Here is a 27,947-nt window from a genome sequence, read left to right as displayed (position 1 = left end):
ACCCAGCAGGCATCACTCATGGCAGCTGTCTGATAGCCACACACTGGGTAGGCCCCAGGCTGCTAACAGTCATTAACAGTCACTGAAATTTTGACTTTGTGATAAACTAAGGGTGTCTGTTTTCCCAGCAAAGTGCATCAAAGATGGTTGGCTGAGACACAGACAGGGAGACCTGTGAGAAGTGTTATCTATTGAGAGGCTTTCAGTAAGGGAGAAAATTATCGAAAATTAAGCCTGTTTTTGTACCTTATCTGGATAATTAATATTTCCTGCTAAAAAGGTTAAGTTTCACCCATGACTAGCTATGGAGGTCAAATCTATAATAATAAAAGTGTAATATGCTAATTAGACCGGACAGCTGAATGACCTTCCAGATGAAGCCAGGGCTGTGAGGGCTGAGGCAAGCCGCCACAGCTGTGAGGGCTGAGCCCCTTGCACAAATTTCGTGCATCGGGCCTCTAGTATTATTATTATATATAATAATATATATATCACGCTAATATGCAAATAGACCAAATGGCAGAACAACAGAACAACCGATCGCTATGACATGCACTGACCACTAGGGGGCACACATGGAACACGGCAGGTGTCAGCAGCAGGTGGCAGAGTGAGAAACATGGTGGGCATTGGCTGCGGTGGGATGGTGGAGCAGGTGAGCGGGATGCCAAACCAAGATGGCGCTGGTCGCTGTCATTGGGGCGAGCCCCTGGTGGTTACTGAAAATTCTTTGCTCCCACGCACCACAGTACTGCCAGGCACAATATTTGCACCCACTGTTGGCGCCTGGCACCGGCCCCAATCACTTGGTGCTGTCAGCGGGTGCGAGCAGCGGCTGCTGTCCCTGATCACCCTTCAGGGCTTCTATACCTCCCCCTGCTCCTGGGGGACAATCAGGGCCGGCAGCTGCCTCTTGCACCCACTGCCGGCGCCAGCCCCACTTGCACCCGCAGCTGGCGCCAGAGCCACCACTCACATCTGCTGTCAGCGCTCGGCGCTGGTCCCGATTGCCCCTGATGGCTTCTCCACCTCCCCCTGCTCCTAAAGGGGTGATGAGGGCAGCAGCCGCTGTTCGCACCCGCTGGTGGTGCTGGCCCCAATTACTCTGCGCAGTCAGCAGGTGCAAGCGGGGCCGGGGCCATCAGCAGGTGGGAGTGGCGGCGGCAGGAGCAGGGCTGCTGGCAGACAGGGGACTGCGCGGGGGGCGGGGCGGGGGGCTGTGATGGGAGGATTGGCTGAGACCCACCACTGTGCCCACCGCAGCCTTGCAGCCCACAGTTCCTTTCAAGGTGCACGAATTCATGCACTGGGTCCCTATTAGTTAATAACACAGTATTTGGTGTCAGGTGGTCCTGAGTCTGAGTCCAGACTGGTACTCATTAGCTGTGTAACCTTGAGCAAGTTACTAAATCTCTTTAAGTTTCCTTGACCAGAGAATGGGGATAATGGTAGTACCATTGTGAGTGCTATTGTCCTAGCATTTGAGATAAAGCATTTTAAGTGCTCAGCACAATGCTCACCACTGTGCAAGTGCTCAAGCAGTGTCAGCTGCTGCTAATTTTAATATCTCTAGTGAATTGTTTTGTAGCATGGTGTATTTTTAAAAAGCTCACTTTCTAAGTGAACATAAAAATATTGTGTTCAACATTTTAAAAAGCCTCCTCTTTGACTATTGTGTTTTAACTAACATTTAAAGATTCATGAGGAAATAGTGGAATGGCAGAACATTGAATACACCCATAAGCAGATTTTATAATGTGCAATAAAAGCATTGTTTTACTTCCCCAAAACTTTGTGTTCAAAACATGATTTTACTATTTACTTGCTGGATGACTTTGAGTAAGTCCATTTAACCTTTTTAGCTTTCTTTTTTCCTTTTTGCTTCCTCTGCAAAACAGTAGACTACATGGTTTCTAAAGACCCTACCAATTCTAAAATAAACATAGATTTATTTTATACTCTAATTACACATTACTTGTATAGCAATAAGAACAAGTCAGACTTCAATTATTTCTAAAGAAGCTCTAGAACACTTCATGATTATCAAGGGTTATTACGAAGAATCTGACTACCATCCCATATGATGTTGCACTTATTTATCTAATGGTATAGCTCACTTGCGACATCTGGAAGGATAGTCACAGGTGACAAGCAGAAAACTGGAGCCAGAATTGAGTCCCCTTGCACTTGCAGTTCCTTGGGGGAAAGTGACTTTTCTTTTTTCTTTAAACTTTCTCATCTGTTAATTTGTATTGTCAAGGTTTTTGGTGATAAGTTGAATTTGACAAAATACTGGGAATAGGTTAGTAAGGACCATCTTTATGAGCAAACCGTTCAGGTCTGCCCCAGCTTGCCCTCCCAGCCCCCACTACTTTGCTTTCTGGTTATACTCAAATACAACCAGACCAATCTCGGCTATTTCCTTAGATCCTGTGTGTTTACTTCTTCATGTTTTACTAATGCTGCTCTCCATTTGGAAACACCTTGCTCTTTGTCTCTGAATTCACCTTCCATTCTCACCGCCAACATTTGTGTGTTCACATCGTCCCCATCCTTGAAAGCTTAGTGCAAATGTCATCTCTCCACAAAGTGTGGGTAATCTTTCTCCTGGGGTGCAGTGAGGATTCTCTGAGCTGAGCTCCCAGAACACTTTAGATATACACCTCTCAGTCCCTGGCAGGCAGAATTGTGCAGTGGCTGGGCACACAATGTCTGCAGTTGTATCACTGGAGTTTAAAGCCCTATTGGTATCTTACTGGTGATCTTGGGCAAGTTAGAAACTTCGCCACACCTCAGTTTCCTCATCTGTAAAACGGAGCTACTGGTAGTATGTACCTCATATGCTTTTTTGTTAGATTTAACTGAGCCAATACATGTAAAGCATTTAGAATAGTGCCTTGGCCATAGTATTTAATAAATGCCAGCTATCATTATTATTTCTCCTCTTCTCCCTTACTTTAAGGTATAATACTGTCTTATGTTTCCTCCTAGACAGGGGTGGGCAAACTTTTTGACTCGAGGGCCACAATGGGTTCTTAAACTGGACCGGGCCACAATGGGTTCTTAAACTGGACCAGAGGGCCGGAACAAAAGCATGGATGGGGTGTTTGTGTGAACTAATAAAAATTCAAAGTAAACATCATTACATAAAAGGGTACGGTCTTTTTTTTTTTTTTTTTTTTAGTTTTATTCATCTCAAACGGCCGGATCCGGCCCGAGGGCCGTAGTTTGCCCATGGCTGTCCTAGACTCTATATCCCTTGAGAACAAGAGGATTTGTGCTTGTTCATTTTTTTTTTTTTTTTTTTTTTTTGTAGCTCCCATTGTACCTAGAACTTAGCACACAAAACTAGTTATCTGACAGATTTTGGAAAACTTAAGCCTAAGTCCTTCCTCCTTTTTCATCTCTAATATTCACAAGATGACTTTAATCATGAAAAAAAGAGATTGCATGAATTAAAGAAGCTTATGGTAATTAAATGCCAAGTTGGACATTAGACTAAACATTCTGTAGTCAGTTGCATGCTAATGCATGGGGCTTTTTAAAGAACATTCCATGTGGTGTGCAGCTATTTGACCCAGGGCCCCAATCCCTAGTCCTGGCCCCATTCCACGACTCCAAGCAGCCAAGATTCTATCACCTTTGTTTCCCATGCGGTGGGTCAGCCTGGCTCCAGCTGGCCATGCACGACAACGACCAAGGCCACCGTAGAGTGCAGTTCACTCTGCAGGGAGCAGCCTCCCGCACGACCCAGGGACAAATCAGTGAACAAATATGTACCAAAGGAAAACCTTATGGATTATTTCTGCAGGACAAAGCTCAGTTGGAGACAAAATTTCAGGTCAGACTCAGATCTTTTTCGGAGATATTTTCCACAGATATTTCTCATGTCTTTGCAGAGACATTTCTTGGTCTGTGTTCATGGATTTGTGCCAAACAGCAGTTTACCCATCACTGTGATTCATTTGTTTGTTTTCTATACACTATTTGACTTTTCTCATATTTGGCTTTGGCTGAGAATTCTCAGCATATGCTTTGCATGGCTAGTCAGTCAGACTTTTTAGTATTTTTGGATCTTAATACAAAAAAAGGAAAAAAAAAGAAAAGTTCAGATCACAGGCCAGGATTTTTCTACTAATAAACTAGGGACTACTCTTTTCTTTTTTGTGAGCATTAATTTCAATTTAGGTCTTCTCTTCTGTGAAATTTCACAGCATTAACGTTAAAACATAATTGAGGTCAAGTATAATATCAGCTCCTGGTGTGTCATTAATAGCTTCTAGTTCATGAATAAGAACCATGCAAAGTAGCACAGGCCCACAGAAATGGGCCTGGAGAAAGTAGGCCAGACAGGGCTCAAAGAATTTAAGGTATAAGCTATTGTCTTCCTGTCTCCAGAGCAGCATTTATCTTTTCTCAACAAACCTTAGACCAGGCAAAGTAGGGACTGTCCTATAGCAGAGAGGCATGCAGGTTCTTCAACCTCCTCCTAGACTTGCCATTTCTACCTTTAGAGCAGCGGTTCTCAACCTGTGGGTCGCGACCCCTTTGGGGGTCGAACGACCCTTTCACAGGGGTCGCCTAAGACCATCCTGCATATCAGATATTTACATTACGATTCATAACAGTAGCAACATTACAGTGATGAAGTAGCAACGAAAGTAATTTTATGGTTGGATCACAACATGAGGAACTGTATTTAAAGGGCCAGAAGGTTGAGAACCACTGCTCTAGAGTGTCATTCTATTGGCGGAAGTTTGTTCCAGAGACTTCAGTCCATTACTTTAGTTATTAATTTATTCAGATGTTTATTATTGCCACTATGTGGAGGAACTGGGGAGAGAAAAACTGAGTAGGATACAGAACTTTTTGTGTGGAGAGAAGACCACTATTGGGGAGGTGGTTAAAACTCTGTGTGTTTCATAGAGCTTTACCTATGGGGCTGCCAAAGAGGTAGAGAGGTGGCTCCAAAGAATGAGATGCCACTAAAAACTACAAGTGGAAGAATGATGAAGTCATGCACCTCATAGAACAAATAAGATGAGGAAAGAAATGTTGAGAGCAGACACCTCCGACAGGGTAATGCTTTAAGCTGGCCAGTAGTTCTGAACAAAGTAATGTAGTTGTGAACAATGTAAACCTATCTAAATGTTAGGGTCCAGCCCCAGCAGGTCCAGGGGTCCCCAAAGGTGTGGACGGAGTCGGCGAAGAAGGAATGACATGGAGGCTACGTCAGTTGATCAGCATAGCAAGGTTCTCCCACCAGAGGTTCTGTAGCCAAGTTCTGGTGCCATGTTCTCTCGCTGGTGCCATGTTTCTCCAAAGGTGTGGACGGAGTCGGCAAAGAAGGAATGACATGGAGGCTACGTCAGTTGATCAACATAGCAAGGTTCTGTAGCCAAGTTCTGGTGCCATGTTCTCTCTCTGGTGCCATCTTTCTCCATCCAGCTTCTCCAGGTTCTCCTGCCAAGTTCTGTCTAGGTTCTACAGCCAAGTCCTGTCTCTAGGTTCTGTCTAGGATCTCCAGCCAAGTCCTGTCTCTAGGTTCTGTGTGTAGGTTCTGTCTCTAGGTTCTTCAGCCAGGTTCTCTCGCTAGGTTCTGTTTCTCGGTTCTGTCCAGGTTCTGTATAGGATCTCCAGCCAAGTCCTGTCTCTAGGCTCTGTCTCTAGGTTCTGTGTCTTGTTGTCTTGTTACATCTGTATTTATACCAGTTGATTTTAATCCTGTCAATTTCTATTGCAAAGGTTAGGGCATTTCTTATCTCCATTCCAGGGAGTAAAGATTATGTAGCTTAAGGGTGATTGTTTGTAGTTAAAGTGATTAACTACCCGCCTGGCACTTAGTTAAGAGGTTTTATCCCCTCCTTAACTTCAGGGAAAAATCCCTACCTGGGAAAACAACCTTTCTCGGAGAGGTGACCTTGGTTAAAACACATAGTGCTAAAGGGAGCAAACATATTAAGAACAGTATGCCATATACGCCAGGTCCCTTGAAACATATGCTGTGCAGACGTTTCTTCTCTGCAGCGACTGTGTCAAGCAGCAAGGATGGACCGGCTCCCGGCATCTAAAAGCTGGACAGAATTTAATGCACAAGCTAAGACATGATAGGGAAGTGAGTGAGAATGGACAGAGACTGGGAACCTGGGTCACTGCCTAGGAGGGGCTGAAGTCAGCTCTTGATTGTAGGAGGAACAACTTAGGGCATTGAGGCCAGGAGTGGAAATGCCCTGAGACAGGCAGCACTGAAAGAGGTGGTCAGAAAATGTCAAGCAAACTTTGCTTATTTGGTAATTTTGGGGAAAGTGGGCACTGGCTTAGTTCTGTATAGTGAGGTGCCAGAGGGAAGCTATACATTAAGTCTGAATTAATATGGTTTCTGTAATTAAAATAGGCACAGCAAGTGTTTGGCTTCAGGACTGTTATATTCTCGAATTCTAATCACTCTCACCATTGCACTGGAACCCCAAACAGCATCTGCTCTTCTTTCTACTTAGAGTACCTTTGTACCCTCTTCTTTGCCCTTCAGGGCTTGACACAAGTGTCTCCTCCTTCCATGTTTGCTCAGACTGTTGCATATGTCTCTTCAGCTCCCATAGTAATGAGCACACACTTCTCACTGGATTAGCACTCATCATCTTGGATTGTCTGTCTGTTTTTCTGTCTCCCTCTCTCTCCATCAGAGGCTGTGAGCTCTCTGATGGCAGAGATCGCCTTTCCTCTCCGGGACTTAGCCAGACTAGAACATAGTAGCTGCCAATGCATTTCTGTGGATGGATGGATGGATGGATGGATGGATGGATGGATGGATGGTTCTGTGGTTCTGTGGATAGACGGATGAATTGACCAAATGAATGAATGATTGGCCCAAATCAGTAAGGATTTGCATTCTCCTTAGGAGTGCAGACCTCACGGAGTGGATGCTCAGAAAAATGCTTAATGCTGTGGTAAATCATGGATAAAAATCAGGTGCCTCACTCCAGTTCGAACCTAGTTGCAAGTTTGTGTGCTTTATTTTCCTGTCCACATGAGCACTGTAATTTTAGGTCAAGGTTTGCTTAGTAGGCAGGTTTCAAAGATGTGAAAGGAGGAGCAATCTAATCGAAAAAGCTCAAACCAGGAGCCAGGAGGTCTAGCCTCTCTTCCTGGACCCCCACCAACTTCCTGATTATGTAACCCAGATGAGCTTCTTATCTCCATATGCTTCCAGTCTCTGGCCTCCAGTCTTTCTCCTTTGCATCCATCCTCCACCCAGTCACCTTTCCCGAAAACAAATTAAATCATTTTGTTTTTTGTTTGTTTTAAAACCCCTTTGTTACCTCCAGAGCAAAGTCCCAACTCCTTAGCAAACAAGCAAGGACTTTTTAGTACCTCTCAAGGCTGACGGCCTTTTACCATGTCCCTCATATCCAGTTACTCCATGGTTCCAGTTCCCCTAAACAAGCCCTTTCATGCCTCCGTGTTTTGTCCACACACTGTCTCCAACATCAGCAGTGACCTTCCACCCCCATTTCACCTACTAAGCTTCTGTCTGTTCATCTTTTCAGTGGAACTCAAGAGTTGCTTCCTCAGCAAGGCCTCTTCTAACTCATTCAGAGAATGTAAACACCTCCTCCAGTCTGCTCCCACAGCATTTTAACTTGTTCATCTCAGACCACTTAGAATCTGATAGAAATTATTTGCTTACTCATCCATCTCAGTTGCAGAACTCTGAGTTCCTCTACGTCAGTGGCCATTGTTTTTACCTCTCCTTCTAGTTGCTTTGGAGGTTCTCTAATATGTGCCGGTTGAAAAAAAAAAATCAAAGGAGCTAAATAGAATTTTACATGTGCCATCTCCCTAACTGTGCCTGTCACTCACCTCTCCTCCATCTCCTCATGAGAAAGACTGGTTTTTGAGCACTGATCAGGCACCAGGCATTTATTTTATACCCTTTATACACGATAACTTTATTTAATTTTCATCTCAGCCCTACAAAGCAGGTATTACTATTACTTTACAGAAAAAGAAACTGAAGCCCAAAGAGGATAAGTATCTTTCCTAAGTCATAGTTAGTCGGTGGTGGAGCTGGAATTTAAACCGAAGCCTCTCAAACGTCAAAGCCCATGGCCTTTTCCCAACATCACCTGCTTCCTCAAAGGCTTGACCTGGTAGGTTCTCTTTTGGTTGTTTAATTGTTCTGAGCTGCATTGAATAGGACCACTCCAATTTGCAGCTGGGGCCAGCCATCTCCACAGCCATCCGTGAAACTCCAGACAGCTACACCTACATGCTGGCGCACATGGAGACAAAGCCCAGCTCTCTTCCTGGCGGGAAGCTGTCTTCTAGCACACAGAACTGGCAGTCCATTTCCTGGGATCAGACGGGGCCCTCGGCACAGAGGCTCTCACAGTCCATTGGTTTGTCCCTGTTGTTCAGCCCAGAAACTGTCTGCTCCCTGGGTCCCTGGAGAATAAGAAATTATTGGCTTCTGGGATGTTTTTCTGGTCAGTGAGGCCTCAAGGGGAAAGGTCGGTTGCATGGAAGTGAACAGGCCAAGTTTATCCAAACTTTATCAGGGCTGCCAGGCGTCAGGCAGCCCTGAGCCGCATTCCATCAGGACCCACAGAACAGCTGGGGCTTCTTCTCCTCATCAGGATACCTGCCCTCCAAGGATGGGAGTCTTCCTGCCCCACTGCGCAGCTGACATAAAGCAGAAATCCCACTGCGAGCTCCCTTCAGGCTGGAGACTGCACAGAGCCCTCAGAAATTTCCTCTTCTCCCTCTGCTCTCCATGGCCACTGCTAAGCCGTAAGCTTATGGGGAGAAGCGGGGCTCACAAGAGGATGTGTGCCCCTGTCCTGAAAATGTCCCATAGGAAGAGAAGAGATAGCCAGATGGGAGAAGAGTATGTACATGCTTGCGAATACCCATTACAGCCATTTCACATACATCATCACATGTCCTCATCGTTGCAATCATTTTTTTCCCACTTTAAAGGGGTGCAAACTGAAACTGACTCTAAGCACAATAGCACATTTCCGTTCATTGATAAAAGGGATGTTGTGCAACTTTTGACCTTGGGCCAGAGAATTAGGCTCAGCATGAGGGTGAGGTGGGACATAGCCAGACAGGTAGAATCCTTGCATTAGTCATGCCTTCTCACTGTCTGAGACTGTGTTATCTTGCCCTGTGTGCCACTGCTGGAATCAGGAATCCTATCTGGAGTCCAAATCCAGCTGATTGGTACTGGGAAGAAGAAGTGGTTCCAGTTTTTTAAAAAGAGCCTTGAACTAGAAGTTTGAATACATTTGCTTGAGTCCCAGCTCTATCACTTAACATAGGTGAGATATTTACTTGGTTTTCTCATCTGTGAAGTGGGAATAAAAATAACTGATTTCCTATCTTAGGATTTGTATGAGGATTGAATGACATAATGAATGTGGGCTACAGACCTGGCCTATTTATAAATGAGCTACTTTCTTGTCCCCTACTCCTGGCTCTGTTTACTAATGAGTTTGCTGACCACTGGTATGCTGCACACTGAAACTAATATAAAGTAATATTGAACCTAAACTGTAATTGAAACATAAAATTAAAATAAAGAAAAGAAGTGCCATGACATCACTGCCTGTCCCTATTATCAGTGCACCTCACATTGTACTACAGGCATGTGCTTGCATGTCTGACATCCCTGTAGACTGTCCTGAGCAGGCAGGGAAAATGTCTGCCTGGTACTTGGCTATGTCCAGCTTCTAGCATGGTGCCTGGCACTGTGGCCAACTGTTTGATAAAATTCATGGATACTTAATGTATATAAGATGCACTGTAAATGTCATAGGGTCCATACAGGTAAATAATTATCACAACTTCCCTGCCAGCCTGACTCAGTGATTGAGCATCAACCTTTGAACCAGGAGGTCACGGTTCGATTCCCGGTCAAGGCAATGCCCAGGTAGTGGGCTTGATCCCTAATGTGGGGCCTGCAGAAGGGAGCTGATCAATGATTCTCTCTTATCATTGATGTTTCTATCTCTCTATCCCTCTCCCTTCCTCTCTGAAATATATTTTAAAAAATAATTATAACAACCTTTAAGGAGCTATGGTGGGTGTTTTCTGAGTGTCCAGCCTTATACTGCACACTTTACATGTATTATTTTATATATACTCATAACAATCACAAAGTAGGTATTATTATCCTCATTTAACAGGTGAGGAAATTAAGGTCACACAGTTAGAAAATGGCAGAGCCTGGATTTGACACCATGTCTGACAGACTCCAAAGCCTGTACCACAAATCATATCACATCTGATAGCAGATCTTCTCAAACAAACCAAAAATTACAGATCTGAAGAACTTTTGGTAATTAATTAGATAAAAGAAAATCAGACAGCTTTCAGGAACAGTTTAATTAATATCTAAAAATCAGCTGTCTCCCCTTCTCACACACACACACACACACACACACACACACACACACACACACACACTTTATTTTTCCAGGAAGCTCAGCTTAAATCCCAGGAAGCTTTCTTGATTCAGTGATGCTTGTTTCTCTTAAGCTCCTGGGGTACTTGTGATAGTGCTGTTCATCTGATACTATATGTAGTCTTTTTTTGTTTTGTTTTTTTTGTTAATCCTCTTCTGAGGATATTTTTTTAAAAATAGATTTTTATTGATTTCAGAGAGGGAGAGGGAGAGAGAAAGAAATATCAATGATGAGAGAGAATCATTGATCAGCTGCCTCCTACAGGCTCCCTACTGGGGATCAAGCCCACTAACAGGGCATGTGCCTTGACCAGGAATCAAACCGTGACCTCTTGGTTCATAGGTCTATGCTCAACCACTGAAGCACACCTGCCAGGCCCCGAGGATATTTTTTTCATTGATTTTTAGAGAAAGTGGAAGGGAGGGAGGGAAGGAGAGAGAGAGAGAGAGAGAGAGAGAGAGAGAAAGAGAGAGAGAGAGAGAGAGAAACACTGATATGAGAGAGAAGCATCCATTGGTTGTCTCCTGTATATGCCCCAACCCGGGCCAGGGATCAGACCTGCAACCCAGGTGTGTGCCCTTAACCGGGAATCGAACCCACGACCCTTTGGTGTACATGGGCCAACGCTCTATCCACTGAGCCACACCAGCCAGGGCCCATATGCAGTCTTGATTTGCAGTTTATAACTAAGGTTCATGGTGTCCTCTATACAGGAGGGAGCTGGACTGCTTCTCAAAGGCCCTTGCTGGCTTATACATTGTAGGAGGCATTCCCTGACTCCCCACCGACCAATCACCTCCTTGCAGAGGGAGCCACGTGGTTGCAGGTGAAAGGCCCTCACTGATAGCAGACCTTTTACCTGATTGTGTTGGAAGAGCCTCTTTCTACTGTCTCCTGACTACGCTGTAAGTACTTGGGAACTCCTTACAGTGCCCCAGCACCTAGCGCAGACCTGGAACACACTAGGCTCTCTGTAAATGCTTCCTGGATAAATATAGGAGTGAGCAAATAAATGAGGCAGTGGCGATGACTGTAACCTTAATTAGAATCTCTAACATTATTGGCGTTATTAAATCGGCAGTAGTAATTTCTTTTACTTGTTTGGTGCTTTGACCTTCCCCAGGCAGCATCTCCTTCAGGCCCTTCTCCTCCTCCCAAGGCTTTGTGTCCACAGTACCAGGTGGAAAATGTGGAAGCAGAGTAGACAGAACTGTAGACACACGGACAAACTTGGGCTCTGTTTGTTTCAGACTGCCTGCCGATTCATCACCCTTCTGTTTGGACATATTACCACATCCTTTATTGCAAGATCTTTTCATAACACGAGGCAATGCCCCTGTGTGCTGCTTGATCGGCACTGCTTGCATATATGATTGGTTAGCTCTCGGATGCCATCACCCATGTCTGGCAGTGGGAAGGGGGTTCTGACTTCATTTCAGCAGTAGCCTTTCCCCCACCTGGGTCTCACTCTCAAATGGGAGCTCTTTCAGAAGCCTCCCACAGCAGCTGCTCTCTCCCAGAGGGAGACAAGATGACAGGAGCCACCTCCTCATCTCCATTGATGCCTCTGATAGGGCCTTGGCCCATTTAACTGTTTTCCTATTTTCTGCCTTACTACTGGGAAGGAATACAGTGCAGTGAAAGAGAGCATGGGTTTTGCAGTTAGAGCTGGATTTTCATGCTGGTTCTGCCTCTTTATTAGCTATGCCTCTTGGGCAAATTCCTTAAATTCATTAAGCTTTACCTTTCTCATTTGTAAACTAGGAAAAGTAATATTGTTTACTTCACAGGGTTGTTGTGAGGATTACGTTAATACTATAAAGGATTTAGAACAGAGCCTGCAAATAATAAGCCCTCAATAAATGTCAGCTATCACAATTAGCTATTATCTGGTGTCTCCACTGCTCACACAGAGGACAGAGTGGGTAGTAGAGGCTACAGGGGGGTTTCCATCATCACCGGCTACATTTTGATGGGAAAAGAAATTCTGATTTCTTCTTCGTTTTAAAATCTATTTTTATTGACTTCAGAGAGGAATGGAGAGGGAGAGAGAGATAGAAACATCAATGATAAGAATCATTGATCTGCTGCCTCCTGCACACCCCTTACTGGGGATCAAACCCACAATCCAGACATGTGCCCTGACCGAGAATCGAACTGTGATCTCCTGGTTCATAGGTCAGTGCTCACACCTGCTGGGCAAGAAGTTCAGATTTCTTGAATGCTGGCCTGAAAGCTTTACTCAGCTGAATTCATTTAATGTTTAGAAAAACCTCCAACTCGCAGGTAATGCTCAGGGGGTTAACAACTTACTTGACATGAGGAGCAGGTCTTCTTGACACATGTTCTTTCCCTGTTCCCCAGCAGAACACTCGGGCTCACAGGAGCCTTTCATTTTCTCTTTCTCAGTGATGGATCCAGGCATTTACCTTGCGCCCTCCTCACGCTTAGAACTAAAACTACTGTGTACATTTAGTTCTTACCTTTCTCCCACTTCCTTTACTGACCCCAAGATGGTCTGTGAGTTCTGCTCCAACTTCTCTTTTCAACTCAGCCTGTTTTCCTGGCAAACTCTTTCCTGTTTCTCTGGGTCTGTCACCCCCTATCCTTTCTGTACACAGCAATTTCATTTCCATGGCCTCAGCTTGCTCTGTGCCTGGGACTGTCTGTGCTAGTCTCAGCAGGATTTGTATCAGCGGCCCAGGCAGGGCTGGCTCAGCTGCGCACAAGGTGGGAGGAGGCATAGTGGCGTGTGTGGTGGGTGCAGCTGAGCAAGTTGGGGGTGGGGAGGCCAGTAGGGAAGCAGAGGGCTGATGGAGAGTCAGGACAACAGCTACCCTCTCAGGTAAGGGCAGGCAGTGTGCTTGGGATGCTGCTGAAGCTACTGTGAAGTTCAGAGTACTGCATCAGGGCCCCCCGTAGATCTCAGGGGGAGCAAAGTCTTGGACCTGGGGGAGTTTGAGTAAGATACACTGAATGCTAAGTTTTAAGCTGACATAATATCAAGAGGGGTTCCATTACAACAGGATCCAAAAAGAGAGTGGGATTGGGGATTTATAGACAGGCCCGGTTTCAAATAGTCTATTTGTAATAATAAGCCATCAGAGTGCCCCAGAAATTTCATCATTTTGGCATCCAGATTGGATGTCCCAGGCTGTCTTGCCTCAGAAGTTGCACCAAAAACCCTTTGGCAGACACTGGGTTCTGATTTTTAATTTTGAAAATGCAGTCACTGTACCTAAGCATAATCTAAAATATTTGGGGGGATGATTATATGCTGTACTTGTACCGCATTTTTCTGACTTCCTGGGATAAATCCTTCTGCCTACCATGTTATTTCTTTTTTCAAATTAAAATTTTTTTTAACTATACAAGAAAGTAAGCATAAATAAGTGAATATATTCTTTGCAAAATTTTAAAAAACACACAGATAACTAGTAAAAAGTAAAAACCTTACTCAAATATCCCCATTTCTTTCTGTAAGTTATTTATCTATCTGGTGAGTACTGTAAGTTTCTGCTATAAGTCTTTTAATGCGCTTGGGAAGATTCAGTAGCAGGGAAGGATAGGGGTTGGGGGGAAAGGAGGAATGGGTTGCCCTGGCAGGAAGTAGTATTTTATCACTGACATTGTTTATTTTCACTGTTCATGGTGATAATAAGTAGCAGACCAACAAGATTGTATTATTATTATTGTTTTCAAGTTATTGTTTAAATTACCCTCTGTTGGTGAAGCCACTTATTGCCTACACCCTGGGCAGACAGCTCATGATAACCTTTGATACATACTTCCAATGGGCACTCCCACGGAGGTGAGCGTGCCATTCGCCCTGAAACCTTGCTCGTGCTGGGTTTTATCAACTTTACCCATTTTTGGCAACCTGAAGGATAAATAAAGAATGTCTTCATTTTCCTCTCTCATGTGAATGCTAGTTTGGCATTCATGTGAGAGAACAGTAATTCTAGGCTCCAAATGAATTTCTTTCAAAATTTGAAGTTATTGCTTCATTGCTGCCCAGCATTCAGTTACCTTTCAGAAGTCTGAAAGCCAATCTCATCTTTTTCCTTGTAGGTAAACTTTTTCTTCTCTGACTACTTTTAGGCTTTTCTCTGTGTCCTATTTTGGCTCTGAAATATCCCTAGTGTGTGTCTAAGTAAGGATCTTTTAAAATTTACGTTGCCTGACACTTGGCAGGTCCTGTGAAGTCTTGAGTTTTTCTTTGGGTCGGGGAAATTTTCTTTTATTATTTCTTAGTGGATCACTCTTCCACAATTCTCAGTGCTCTCCTGGCACTTCTTCTGAATGAATGGAGACACTTTTGAATAAACCCTTTGTGTCTCTATATTATTATGCTTGGGTTGTCACAGCAAAATACCATAACTGGGTGGTTCAAACAACAGAAATTTATTTTCTCACAGTTTTGGAGATAAGATCAAAGTGTTGGCCAACTCAGTTTCTAGTGAGGGCTCTCTTCCTGGCTTACAGACAGCTGCCTTCTTGCTGTGTCCTCATAAGGAGGAGAGATATCTCTGGTGTGTCTTTCTCTTCTTATAAGGGCACCAGCACTATTGAATTCGGGTTTCATCCTTATAACCCCATTTAAGCTTTCTTCATCACCTTTTCAGAGGCCCTATCTTTAGAAACAGTCGCAATGAAGTTAGGGCTTCAACATATATGGATTTGGGGTGGGGAGTGGGGACACAATTCAGTCTGCAGCAGTCTCTTAATTTTTCTCTCAATTCCTGATCTTTTCTGTATATTCAGGGAGATTTCCCCACACTTAGTTCTGAATAACATCCCCAATTTTTGTTATATTCATTCTATTATTCATCCCATCTATTGCTTTTTTTAGTTTTACTATCATAATTTTTAAAAAATGTATTTTATTGATTTTTTTACAGAGAGGAAGGGAGAGGGATAGAGATTTAGAAATATCAATGAGAGAGAAACATCCATCAGCTGCCTCCTGCACACCCCCTACTGGGGATGTGCCTGCAACCAAGGTACATGCCCTTGACCGTAATTGAACCTGGGACCCTTCAGTCCACAGGCCGACGCTCTATCCACTGAGCCAAACCGGTCAGGGCATATCATAATTTTTAATTTCGTTTGTGTTAGTTGTTTTTCCTTTGTCATAGTAGTTGTTCCTTTTTCACAGTAGCCTGCTACAATATTCTCAAACAACTTTCTAAGGATGATGTTACTTAGAATTTTTAGCATGTTCTTTTATGTTCCTTTATCTGTCTTTTCTCTAGGATCAGTTTTTAGTTTGTTCATCCTGGACCTTTTCTTTAGAGTTGTTGAATTCCCTCAAGTATCTGGTGATCCTTGGTTTTCTATTCACATCTATGTTTGAAGGATAGGTTCATTAGTAGCTATTTCATTTAAGTTTTTATTTTAGCTGTGAGTGATCTATTTCCCTTACAGGCTCCTTTGGAACTCTGTGAGTGGGGACATTGACTGCAGACTTCGCTGAAAGTAGCTTGGAGGAGGTAGAGAGCAGATTTAGAATGGTTTTCCTCCCACTCAGGCCTTCGCCCATCCCCAAAAGCCATAATAAGGAGACCTTTACTTCCATACAGCCATAGTTGACAGGTTACTTCCCGCTTGCTTTTCTCACAAGCCATTACATGCCAGCAGGTGCCCTCCCCAGACATAATTTCCTTCCTTAACTATCATAACGTCTGCCTCCTCTCTTGTTTGCCAGTACTGATAAGTGTGTTTTATCCCACCCACTCCCTCCATCCCCTACAGTGCCATAAAGTTGGAGGGAAGAAAGAGGTCTGTTGTTCAGAGGGTAATTTAAAGATGAATAACCCTTGCCCTGGCCAGTGTTGCTCAGTGGGTTGGGCATAGTCCCATGAACCAAAAGTTTGCAGATTTGATTCCAGGTCAGTGCACATACCCAGATTGTGGGCTCCATCCCCAGTAGGGGGCGTGCAGGAGGCAGCCAATTTATGTTTCACTCTCACATTGATGTTTCTCCCTCTCCCTTCCTCTCTTTCTTAAAAATATGCAATAAAAACATCTTTAAAAAAATTAATAACCCTGATGACTGCTTCACAACCCCCTCCTATTTTTTCTATTTGCTTCCTCTGAGCTAGGAAATTCTCTGCTCCTACCCTTAAAGTAATTTTCTCTTAAAAGTGTTTTGTGTGTGTTAATACTCTGCTTTGAATCCTCTGTTAGTCAGATTCCAAGTGCTTTCTATCTATATTTTTATCATAACTTCTGCCTCCTCTCTTGTTTGCCGGTGCTGGTAAGGGCTTACTAATTTTTAAAGCTATCTTTCTTGTCTTTTAAAGGATTTATGGTGAAAGGGCAGGCATATGTTTGTGCTTAGTTCTCCATCTTGATTTGCTTCCTCCTTGTCCATATTATCTCTCCTCTTGATAATGAAATTTCTGACAACAAAGTGTGCTGCTGGAATATGGCTTCTTTTTTAATTAAAACAATTTCATTTAATAACAAGTGCCAGGCACTTACATATATTATTGATTTGAAACCTCACAACAATCCTGTGACTGAGGCATCAAAATCCACATTCGGTCAATGAGGAAGCTAAAACTCAGGAGATTAATTGAGCTAATTGATGTCATACAGAGAATAAGAAATAGACTTAAAGGCTGACTCCAAAGGCCACTTCATACTTCCATACACTGTTCAAAAATTTCTGTTATATTTGTTTATCTTTACTTCCTCCATTAATATATAAGTTTCTTGAAAGTAGGGGCACTAGCTGTAGTTTTTTTTATTTCATTTTTATTGTGAGGTCCCTGATAATGTTCTATAAGCAGCAGTCTGTTTAAATTTTGTAAACCAACTAGGTAAAGAAGTTAATTACAATTATGCTATTATCATGCACATAATTATATATTAGAGTGGTACAAATGCTTTACTTGAGCTCTTTACATGTTTTATTATGTCCACTGAAATGAAAGATTGGGTTGCAAATCAAAATTAAAACTGGAGGGAAGGTCAAAGTTCAGCTTCTGGCTAGAGTTGTTATGGTAACTCTCTGAGCAATAAGTCCACCTAAACAGAAGGGAGAACAAGAGGAAATACCACTGATCTCTAATATTAGCTCTAGCTAAATGTTTTTCTTTTTATTTCTTCAGTGTTGCAATATGTTGAATTCTGTCCTGTATTCCACTATATTCACCATCATATTATTCTCTTTAAGCCTGCCCCAGGAAGAGGCAACTTTCTGGGGGACAGAATTACGTTGACATTCCTAAGGATGGGATCACCTGAGTTTGTTCATTTTGAACTCATTTGTTTCATTCATTCAACAAATATTCACTGAGCACCTATGATATTGGCTGCATAATAAAATCAGCTGGGAATTTTTTCAAAATGCTATGACCAGATTTCACTCCTAGAGCAGTTTAGCCTAGGCCCATGTATTTTTAAAGCTCTTCACCTCAAGCAATAATGATGCATATGAAGGTTGAAAAACCACCGACCCATGATATGTTACAAACTGTGCTAACCACTGAGGATACCAATAAAAATAATAATTGCTAATATTTATTGAGTGGATATTACATGTCAAGCACTGTTCTATGTGCCTTCTATGTGTTAACCTATTTAATCCTCTCAACAACCCTAGAAGGTAGGTATTACTCCCATTTATAGATGAAGAAACTGAGGTCCAGAGAGGATAAGCATTTTGTCAAGGTTATGGTATACACTTAGGAGCTGGTGGAGTCTGGCCACGGAGTCCATGCACACTGTTCTACAGCCTCTCAGTACCATCACAGTGTAGTAAATAATGAAAAGACAGAAGATATGTACAATAACACCTAAAGTGGGAGGTGGGGGAAGGAGGAAGGGGCAGGAGGGCTTCCTGTAGGAGGTGGTATCTCAATTCAGGTACCACCTCCTACAGGAAGAATGGGAACCAGCAAGGAAAAGTGGGGGAAGAGCTTTTCAGATTCCTGCCTTCTTTGTCTTGCTAGACAACCTGCCTCCTCACCTCCCAGGAGTCCCTTCCCCCACTTCCCAAGTGAAACCATTGGAATGTCCACAATTACCCTTAATACGCCTAACATTTCAACTGGGAAGACTGAGCTCATGCACAATTACTCATGCAATCTTTCCTCCTGACAATAGGTTCTTCTGTGTGCTTCTCACTCAAACATATAAAGCTCCACTCTGTTGTTTTCAAAAAAGCCTTTGTTGTAGGAACAATTCACAAACGTGTCAAACACACATTGGTTCCCCACCCCCCTCTCTTGCCCCCTCACCTGATCCAGAGGCTAGAAAACAACCCCCTGGCTTGCCAGGGACCTGTGTCTGCTTGCCCACTCTGCCCAGATGGAAGCTCACACTGCATTTCACGTTGCTTCTTACCATGTAGGGCTCTAAGTTTGAGTTTGAGGTTAACCTCCCGGAGCATGTAGCCACACCTGCCACCTCTGCCTGGCCTCAGGGGCGGGAACAGACTTTCTGTTGAGGAAAGGGAAATGCTCTGATGCTGCTAATTAACTGTGAGAGGAAAGGAGGTCCTTTCCAGACACCAAAAATACCAAGGAAGCACATTATAAAAGCAGCCTTTGTACAGCCAGCCCCACCAGTCAGTCAGCCGAGGCCGGGGGTGGAGGGAAAAATAACTCCTGCCGCCCGCAGGTCACCGTATCCCAAGTGGGTATGTCAGGAGGCCAGGCCCTGAGTGAGTGTCAGCTGGGAGACAGGAGCCTCAGGAACATGGTTGGAGTCTGGCTACTCTTCCTGGTTTGCGCACTGGTCGGCAAACTCATTAGTCAACAGAGCCAAATATCAACAGTACAACGATTGAAATTTCTTTTGAGAGCCAAATTTTTTAAACTTAAACTATATAGGTAGGTACATTGTTATTAACTTAATTAGGGTACTCCTAAGGCTTAGGAAGAGCCACACTCAAGGGGCCAAAGAGCTGAATGTGGCTCACGAGCCGCAGTTTGCCGACCACGGGCTTAGGCAAACCACAGGAAGCTTCCTGAAGCTGGCATGCTTTTAGGCGACTTAAGAGTCTTTGCTAAAAAAGCCACAGGAGTACAGATCTGTTGAGGTGTGAGGTGGAGATTGCCTTAGAGTCTGGGTAATCTCACCATAGCAGGTCCCTTGCCCATACTGTGCTTATCAAACTGGGGGCTGATCCCCACATTAAGGACAGGACTATCTTAAATGTAGAGACGTGTCTTTGTCTGCCCTGCCCAATTCCCTTGGGCTTGGCTGCTCCAGGCCTGAATAGAGTCTGCAGTGTCTGGGAGACTCGGGGTCCTGCGGTTGCTGTTGAGAGAAGAGTTGAGTTGCTACGAAAGTTGGATTTGGCCTCTGGCCGGGAATTGGAGGCTTTCCCAAACAGGAAAGCAGTAGGGCCATTTGGCTGGGACCCTAAGCTCAAGAGGCTTCAGAATTTGGCTGAGGATCAGTGTAAGGGAATGAGGTGGAACCTGGGGGTGGCCCCAAGGATTGAGGACCTTCGCATCTGAAAGCTGCCAGAGCCACACTGAGGTTCTTAGAGAGCCTGTTAACACAGTCTGCCTTATTTTACAGGGGCTGGGACAGATTCCCAAGACTTTAAATTGCCAAGACCAGGAAGTCGTGGTACTAGGATTTCATACCAGGCAAGTTTCCCAGTCTCTCACTCTAACATTTTTGCGTCTGGGCAGACAAGGGAAAATTCCTCCATCATTATATCACGTGCTCACGATCCTTGGCAGCCACGTGTGTGGCGGCACATTGTTCTTTCCTTCCCTGCCTGCTGATACGGGTTCTCCTTAGAGATTCCTCAAGTGTCTGAGCTGAAAAGATTTTAGAAGCCATGCAGACCATTTCTTTGATTTGGCAGAAAAGGAAACAGAACCAGAGAGAAGACCGGCACAAAGGCACACAGCTAGTTAATGAAACCAGGTCTTCTGACATCCAGCCCAGGGCTTTTTCCAGAATACCACGCCCTAGATACCAAACAACATCTGTATTTCAGGAGCTCCTGCCCAGTCCATATTCTGTTTTCCATTTCACTCACTTCCATGCCTAGGGCCTTGAACTATATACCTTGTAATGTGGTAAAATGACTTTCTGAAAAGTTTCTATTATTTGGTATTTTGATGGAAAAGCAACATTAGTTTAGAAAGAAAGAGGTTATCACAGCCAGAGGTTTCTAAAGGGAAATGCAGTTGGGCCAGAGTGGAAGAGCAAATTCCCCGACTGAGACCTGTTGCTCAAAGTTGTCCATGGACCAGCAGAATGGGTATCACTTGGGAGTCCCACCGAGACGCGCTGCATCAAAATCTGCATTTGCACAAGATCCCCAGATGACCCGAATACACACGAAAGTAGTCCCGCAAAAAGTCTTCCCCTCCAGTTCCTGCCCAAATGCTTACCTTTCTTCCTCCCACCTCCCTCCGTTCCTGCACTCCATGGTCCACTCCTAAATGTTGCTCTGTTCATCTAGTCATGCCTTTTCTTGAAATTTAAAGCCATGGAGTGGGGGTGGAGGTGTTATATTTTTAAAGGGGACTCGAATGGAAATTTTTTAGAAAAATAAAATAGAGCCAATGTGAAAGAACTTGTGCAGTTCCAATGTCATGTTATTAATATAGAAGTATAAACATTTACTATGTTTATATTGGCTTTCTTGTAAAATCATCATCTTTGGTTATGGTTAGGAACTTGATGGCTTGGAAATTATCCTGAAAAACTCTGAGAACAAAAATATTTTTCCCCTCAACTCTATGGAAAATAAAAAAATCTCTTTAAAAAAATCCCAATAACATCTCTTCCCTACATTATTCTCTGCCACTATGCATTTCTTCCTCTTACCTTTCTCTCTTTCATTATTCCTAGCTCAGTTTACTCATATCATTTTATTTAAAATATAATTTTTCTTATTACTCATTCCTAATAGAAAAATTAAGAAATAAAGAGGAAAAGAAAACACAACTAGAGCCCCATCGATGTAGAAACAACTATGAACTTTTAATATAAAATTATCTCAAACCTTTTTATGCATATATTTATTTTTTAAAAATGGAATAATTCAGAACATAATAATTAGTACCTTCTTTTTTCTCTCTTTTTGTTACTCCTAACACAAGGATATTTTTCCATTGATTTTTAGAGAGAGTGGAAGGGAAGGGGTGAGACAGACGAGAGAGAAACATCAACGTGAGAGAGAGACATTGATTGGTTGCTTCCTGCGCACGCCCCAACCAGGGCCAGGGTTTGAGCCTATAAACCGAGGTATGTGCCCTTGTCAGGAATCGAACCCCAGACCCTTCAGGTCCTACTGAGCCAAACTGGCTAGGGCAGTATCTACTTCCTTTTAAATGGAAGTATAAATTACTAATTTCTTTATATCTGTGGACATAAAAATGAACAGCATCCATTTTTAATAAATTTTGCCAAAAACATAGTACCAGGATTAATTCTTTTTGACCATCATTTCCAGCCCCAGTTCTCTTCCCACCTTGCCAGAGGTAATTGCTATTACCAGTTTCTATGCATTTAATGCTTCTGTATGTAGCCACAGGAAACAAATTACTGTTCGAGGTTGTCCTCTTGTCATTAGTTATTTTTCACATCAGTGATATAATACAATACCTAACATTCTTCAAATTGCCTTCCCCACTAAGCAATCAGTCTTGGAGTGCTTTCTGTATTAATGCTTATAATTTTAGCTGTTGCACAGTATCCTGTGTTATGAATGTGCTATGGTTTATTTAGCATGTGTTGTATTAATTGACTGTTTTTATTTAGGCTGTTCCCATTTTTCCTCTCTTGTAGGAAGAATACGTTTATCCATTGTTCTTTGTGTACATATGTCTCTAGAGTAGATTTAGAGAAGTGGCATTGCTGGATCTTAGGATCACTTGCTTCTTTCTATGAGTGAATGAGAGGAAAAACTCTTTTGAAGATACTGGAGGAAAAGGGATTAAAAGGAATAGATGTTCACTTATTTGGGATTTAGATCCTCAGAACCTGAACTGGAGTCCCAGTTCTACCACTTAGTAGCCTAAAAAATGACCCCTTTTCCCCCATAGTTTGTCTTTGGCTTCCAGTATTATCTTGAGGTTTCCAGCTAAGGTAAGTAGATGCAACTGAGAAAGAAAAAGGCTTTGGAAGGGACGGATAACACGCACGTTTGGCTGAGTTTAAGATCTGCCTATTGCCCTGGCCAATGTGGCTCAGTTGGTTGGAGCATAGTCCTGTACACCAAAAAGTGGTGGGTTCAATTCTCTGTCAGGGCACATACCGAGTTTAATCCCCAGTTGGGGTGTGTTTCTCTCTCATCTCTCTCTCTCTCTCTCTCTCTCTCTCTCTCTCTCAGAGAGAGATAGGGAGGGAGAAGAGAGAGAATAAGAGAGAGAGAGAGAGAGAGATCTGCCTACTCTCTTATGGGAGGAAGAGTGCCTATGGTACAGAGTAGAGGGAAAGTCTTCTCCTTCTTCCCCTTTTCAGGACGCCTCACTCCCACTACAGCTCGGTGAATCCAGTTGTCAACTTGACTTTTGATAGGTGCACATGGGGTACAGAACATAGAATTTAAGTGCTGTAAGGATTTTAGTAGATGGTCTCTGCTCCTATGAAGGAGAACAGACATCCATTCATGGAGAGATTCAAGCCAGACACTGTACCACCAAGTGCAACTTAGTGCCAGGCAAACTGAGTACAGTCAGGAGTACTGTTGAGTGAATATCAAGTCCTCTTCATCTTTCACGGGGTTACTGCCCCAGGTTTTTACTTGGTTTTCTCACCTATAATCTCTCCCTTTCAGCCCATTCAGTTGACTTCTGATAAACTAATCTCAAGACCACTTTCATGGTATTTTTAATCTTGTTCATTCCCTGGTAAACTTCCTCTCATCCTTTAAGACTCAGCTCAATAATGTTATGGTGGTAATCATTTGAATATATAAGTATATCAAATCAACATGTGGTACATTTCATACTCACACATTGTTACATGTCAGTTACATCTCAATAAAGTTGGGGTGGGGGGAAGACTCTGCTTAAACTGTGATTTTTACAACATGTATCACTCAACATGTATTGAGCACATACTATGGGGCCAATCGCCTCTTCTAAAAATTTCCCCTAACCCTAGGCTCTGTGAGCTAATCCCTTCCTGCAATTCTTCTCTTGTAATATATCCTACTTTATTGTGATTACTTATTTATTCTTCTGGTCTACCTGTACCCCAAACCGTGAGCTCTTTTTTTAAAAAAATATATTTTATTGATTTTTATACAGAGAGGAAGGAAGAGTGATAGAGAGTTAGAAACATCAATGAGAGAGAAACATTGATCAGCTGCCTTCTGCACACCCCCTACTGGGGATGTGCCCGCAACCAAGGTACATGCCCTTGGCCGGAATCAAACCTGGGACCTTTCAGTCTGCAGGCCGACGCTCTATCCACTGAGCCAAACCAGTTAGGGCCCAAACCGTGAGCTCTTAATGTAAAGGGCCTCTATCTTAGCCACCTCTGTATCCCCAGCACCCAGTATGTACATGGTTGATGTTTGATAAATGTTTGCTCAACTCAAATAATGGATAAACAAACTTCCCAGAAATGTGTACACTGGTTTTCAACGTACTTTTAAAATTTGGAGGCTAATTCTTGCATAGAGGGAACAGAAACTATATTATGTGACTGGAGCAGAGGTGGCTTATCCTAGATCCTGAAAGGAGAAGTGGGCACCTGCCTAAAGCCCTTTGATCACTTCCTGTTGCCCTTAGGATCAAATTCAAATATTTTAACTTGACTTTCAAGGTTCCACATGGCCTGGAGGCAGCCTACCTCACCAGCATCTTTTCATACCTTTTTTCCTGGAGCCCCTTACACTCCAGGCACACAGTCATTTCTTTATTCCTCAAGGCATCAGACTCCCTCATCAATGATGACCCACACCCATTCCTCCCACCTCACCTAGTTAATTGCCACTCATCCTTCAGATCTCAGTTTAGCTATCACTGCCTAGGGAGGCCTTCCCTCAGCCACACAGGAGCGTAGCTCAACCTACTGAGTGCTTGCATAATGCTCTGTATTCTTCCTTCATAACACTATTACTGCAACTTGATTATTAAGTGTGTTTCACTCTTCACCTCCTCAGTCCAGACTACAAGGTCCTTGAGAACAAGATCTGCATATTTTCTGTTCACTGCTTTATTGAAGGGGCTTTCCCTGCATTATTTGATTGTGTGACAGTCCTGTAAGATACATATCCTTGTTCCCTTATTTGACAAAGGAGATGGGTAATAGAGTCAAGTCTTGAGCATAGTTCAATCTGCACTATTGAAGGATTAAAAGGGTTCATTTATTTGGGATTTAGATCCTCAGGACCTGAACTGGAGTCAGTTTAGTAGAATTAGGTTTCTAATTCTGGGTGAATGTCCCCATCTGTATAATAGAGATATTATTTACCTTACCTAGCTCATAATTTTCCTTAGAGGAGCAAATGAAATACTATATATGACATGGCTGGTAGACCATAATCCACTCTACAAATATAAGTGAAACAAACAGCATTTTCATCAGGCTCAAGTGGTAACGCCCGCTGCTTATCTGGTCTGCCCACTCTGAGTATCAGTTTTTGAATAAAGTGGTCAGTTTGGAGATACTGAGTCCAGATGCCCCTGTATGTTATCTAGAGATAGTTGTTAGCCCAGACCTATATTGCCAACTAAAAGATTAATTTGGAAGAACATTCATCTTATGAGAACTATACATTTAGCTTTTACATAAATATAAGTAAAAAATAAATAAATAATATGCAGTATTTCTGGTATTTTACCTCTAGGCTTGCTTACCACGGAACCGATGACATGGTTAGGCAAATGCAGTTAATGATTAGCATTAATGTTTAAGAGCTTAGACTTTGGAGTCAGAGAAACATGGGTTCAATTTTCTCAGCTCTACCTTTATCACCAACGAGGCCTTGGGCAAGTTACTTAAATTCTTTAAGATTCTTTTCTACATCTTTAAAATGTATCTACCCCTCAGACTGTCGTAAGGATGAAAACAAATAATGTAAGTAAGTGCCTGGAAGATAGGAAATGCTCTGTAAATGTACAGTGTTATTACCAACTCGGTCTGTTTTCTTTCCTGGCTTACTGATCCCTATACACCCATTTGTTCCATTTTTCTTCCATTCCACTTGGAATGAATACTTTCAGGTGTCCCAGTCTTAACTACGAATGCCAGCAACTCTGCCTCTCAGTCTGCAACTGCGCCCAGGAAGCCAAACTTCTGTAAAGGGGAAAGCTTTCCTCCTGTGCACTCATTACCCTGAGAGAGAATTTTATTCTCTCTGGCTTTGGACAACAAAAGGATGTGCAATTTGGAGCCAAAGTAAAAAGGGAGTTTTACTGTTTAGTCATTCCATAGCTACTATCACATTGGCTATACAAGTGATGTGATTCATTATTAATTTTAAAACAGGAGCTTTTCTGTGATTTTGAAGTAGAAGTCAGAAATTCTTGCCATGGCACTGTATTTTGGTTTGTGTAAGTGTTTTCACCGGAAATGCACTTACTGCGACCTTACTGTGTTCTCTTTTCTGGGAAGGAATACAAAGATGAATAGATTATCTTCCCCTCAGAGGAACTTAAATACTATGAAGGACATAGACAAGGACACAAACAGTGGGAGTGAGCAAGTAGGGCAGGAAGGACGACCTAAGTGTGGCGCTCTCTATTCTAGATGGGATTCATGTGTAGGGGGGGGGGGGGGGTGGGGCAAGGAAATTAAAAGATCATGGGCACTGGATTGGGCCTTAAGCCTGGCACTTGGATCATTAAACTATCCTGAGCAAGCCACTTGCCTTCTCTGAGCCAATTTTCTCATGTGAAAAAGAGAATAATGCTTACCCCAGAAGATTGTTGTGAGGATCAACTGAGAGGCAGTACCTACCAAGCACCATGTTGGGCTAATTGTATATAATAAATATTAGTCACTATACTAGTAAATCTCACTATGATTAATACACCAAGTCATAGATAGTATTAAAAGTCTTGTCAGGCCCTAACCGGTTTGGCTCAGTGTATAGAGCGTCAGCCTGCGGACAGAAGGGTCCCAGGTTCAATTCCGGTCAAGGGCATGTACCTTGGTTGCGGGCACATCCCCAGTAGGGGGTGTGCAGGAGACAGCTGATCGATGTTTCTCTCTCATCGCTGTTTCTAACTCTATCCTTCTCCCTTCCTCTCTGTATAAAAATCAATAAAATATATTTTTAAGAAAAAGTCTTGTCAGCATATAGGGTGAGTGGAGGAGGCTTAATGAAAGAGATCTTAAGTTTCAGCAGCATGGTGGACATGGAGCATCTTCTCAGCTATGCAAACGGGAACATTTGCTGAACATTTGCCACTTTTCTGACCACAGATGATGACATCCTGTGGTCATTCCCCTCCCCTGGTGAGATCTTAGGTGGTGGTTTCATGCACACCCCACCCAACATGGTGGATTATCTGACGGTAACAGAGAAACAGGAAGATCAGTGGTTTCAAATTGAGCAAAGATACTACGTGTTTTACAGTAAATAACTCTTCCACTTTTATCAGTTCCTTGACCAAACGCTGAGAAAATTGTGATGTGAAATGATAAGGAAGTCAAGACACCGTTTTTGGAAGAACTGAAAGCCGCCTTGGTGTTGGGAGCCCATCCTGCCATCCCCAGCGTGCTGAATGAAATGACAGCTGAACAGGACTTGGTGGACAGATGGATGGAAGGAGGAAGGAAGCCGGCACCTTCCTTGATGAAGCTGCTGTTCTGCACGAGAATCTCTCATTTGATTTGACCAAGTTAGGGAAGTAATCCAGATTTAAATAAAGTTACTGTGTAAAAGTTAACTCAGCTCATTTATTATGAAATCCTTTGATTCATGGGAAATATGGGGTTTCTGGGAGGAGGAAATGAGATAATTTGTGATATAATGGTAAGTATTCATAAGAAATACCACTATGGTTTTTCCTCTGTTTCTAAAAGCACTATTCTCATAAGGAAATTATAACACTTAAAGGCTTTATTGATATTGATATGGTTGTATCTATGTTAATCATGATGATGATCATAACAGTGGCTATCAATTTTAAGCTTCCAGTTTAGGTTATGGGGATCCCTGGGTTTCAATTCAAACTGTATGACTCTTGAAAAGACACTTATATTCCATTGTTTTAAGCTTTATACCATACTGAAATCCTACCCAGAGTCCAGCACAGTGTCCAATACATGATTGGTGTTCCATTAATATTGTTGAAATACTTAAGTCAACATTCATTATCTCTTTTAATACTCACAACAACCCTGAAAGCTCAATATTATTAGCTCTCGTTTGTGAACAATAAAGTTTACCTGCTTATTTCAAAGCTATTAGAGACTTATGTAATGGGATGTTGCAGGGGTGGGAGAAATTTGCTCTATGATCACATGATCTCAGAGCATAACATAGGAAACTCAAAGAGAATAATATTGTTTATGTGAAGATTCTTTTTATGT

The 27,947-nt window shown here is 42.9% G+C and overlaps 1 long non-coding RNA gene across 2 annotated transcripts in view; it reads left to right on the top strand.

Moving 5' to 3' along the window:
- The window catches only part of LOC139017411 (uncharacterized), a 94,142-nt gene extending 66,841 nt beyond the window's left edge, over positions 1–27,301 (top strand). Inside the window, exons 4-5 of one of the 2 annotated variants that reach the window (XR_011472858.1) lie at positions 20,010–20,080; positions 27,014–27,301. This is a non-coding gene — a long non-coding RNA (uncharacterized lncRNA). The remainder of the gene's footprint in view (positions 1–20,009; positions 20,081–27,013) is intronic. The other variant, XR_011472859.1, reaches the window with a different exon arrangement.
- Positions 27,302–27,947: the final 646 nt, after the last annotated feature.

Source organism: Myotis yumanensis, unplaced genomic scaffold (genome assembly GCF_028538775.1).
Source record: "Myotis yumanensis isolate MYYU_CA2020_CCGP unplaced genomic scaffold, mMyoYum1.0.hap1 SCAF_10, whole genome shotgun sequence".
Lineage (NCBI taxonomy): Eukaryota > Metazoa > Chordata > Mammalia > Chiroptera > Vespertilionidae > Myotis > Myotis yumanensis.
The sequence above is the reverse complement of the archived record's forward strand: the minus strand, read 5'-3'. Positions and strand labels throughout refer to the sequence as shown.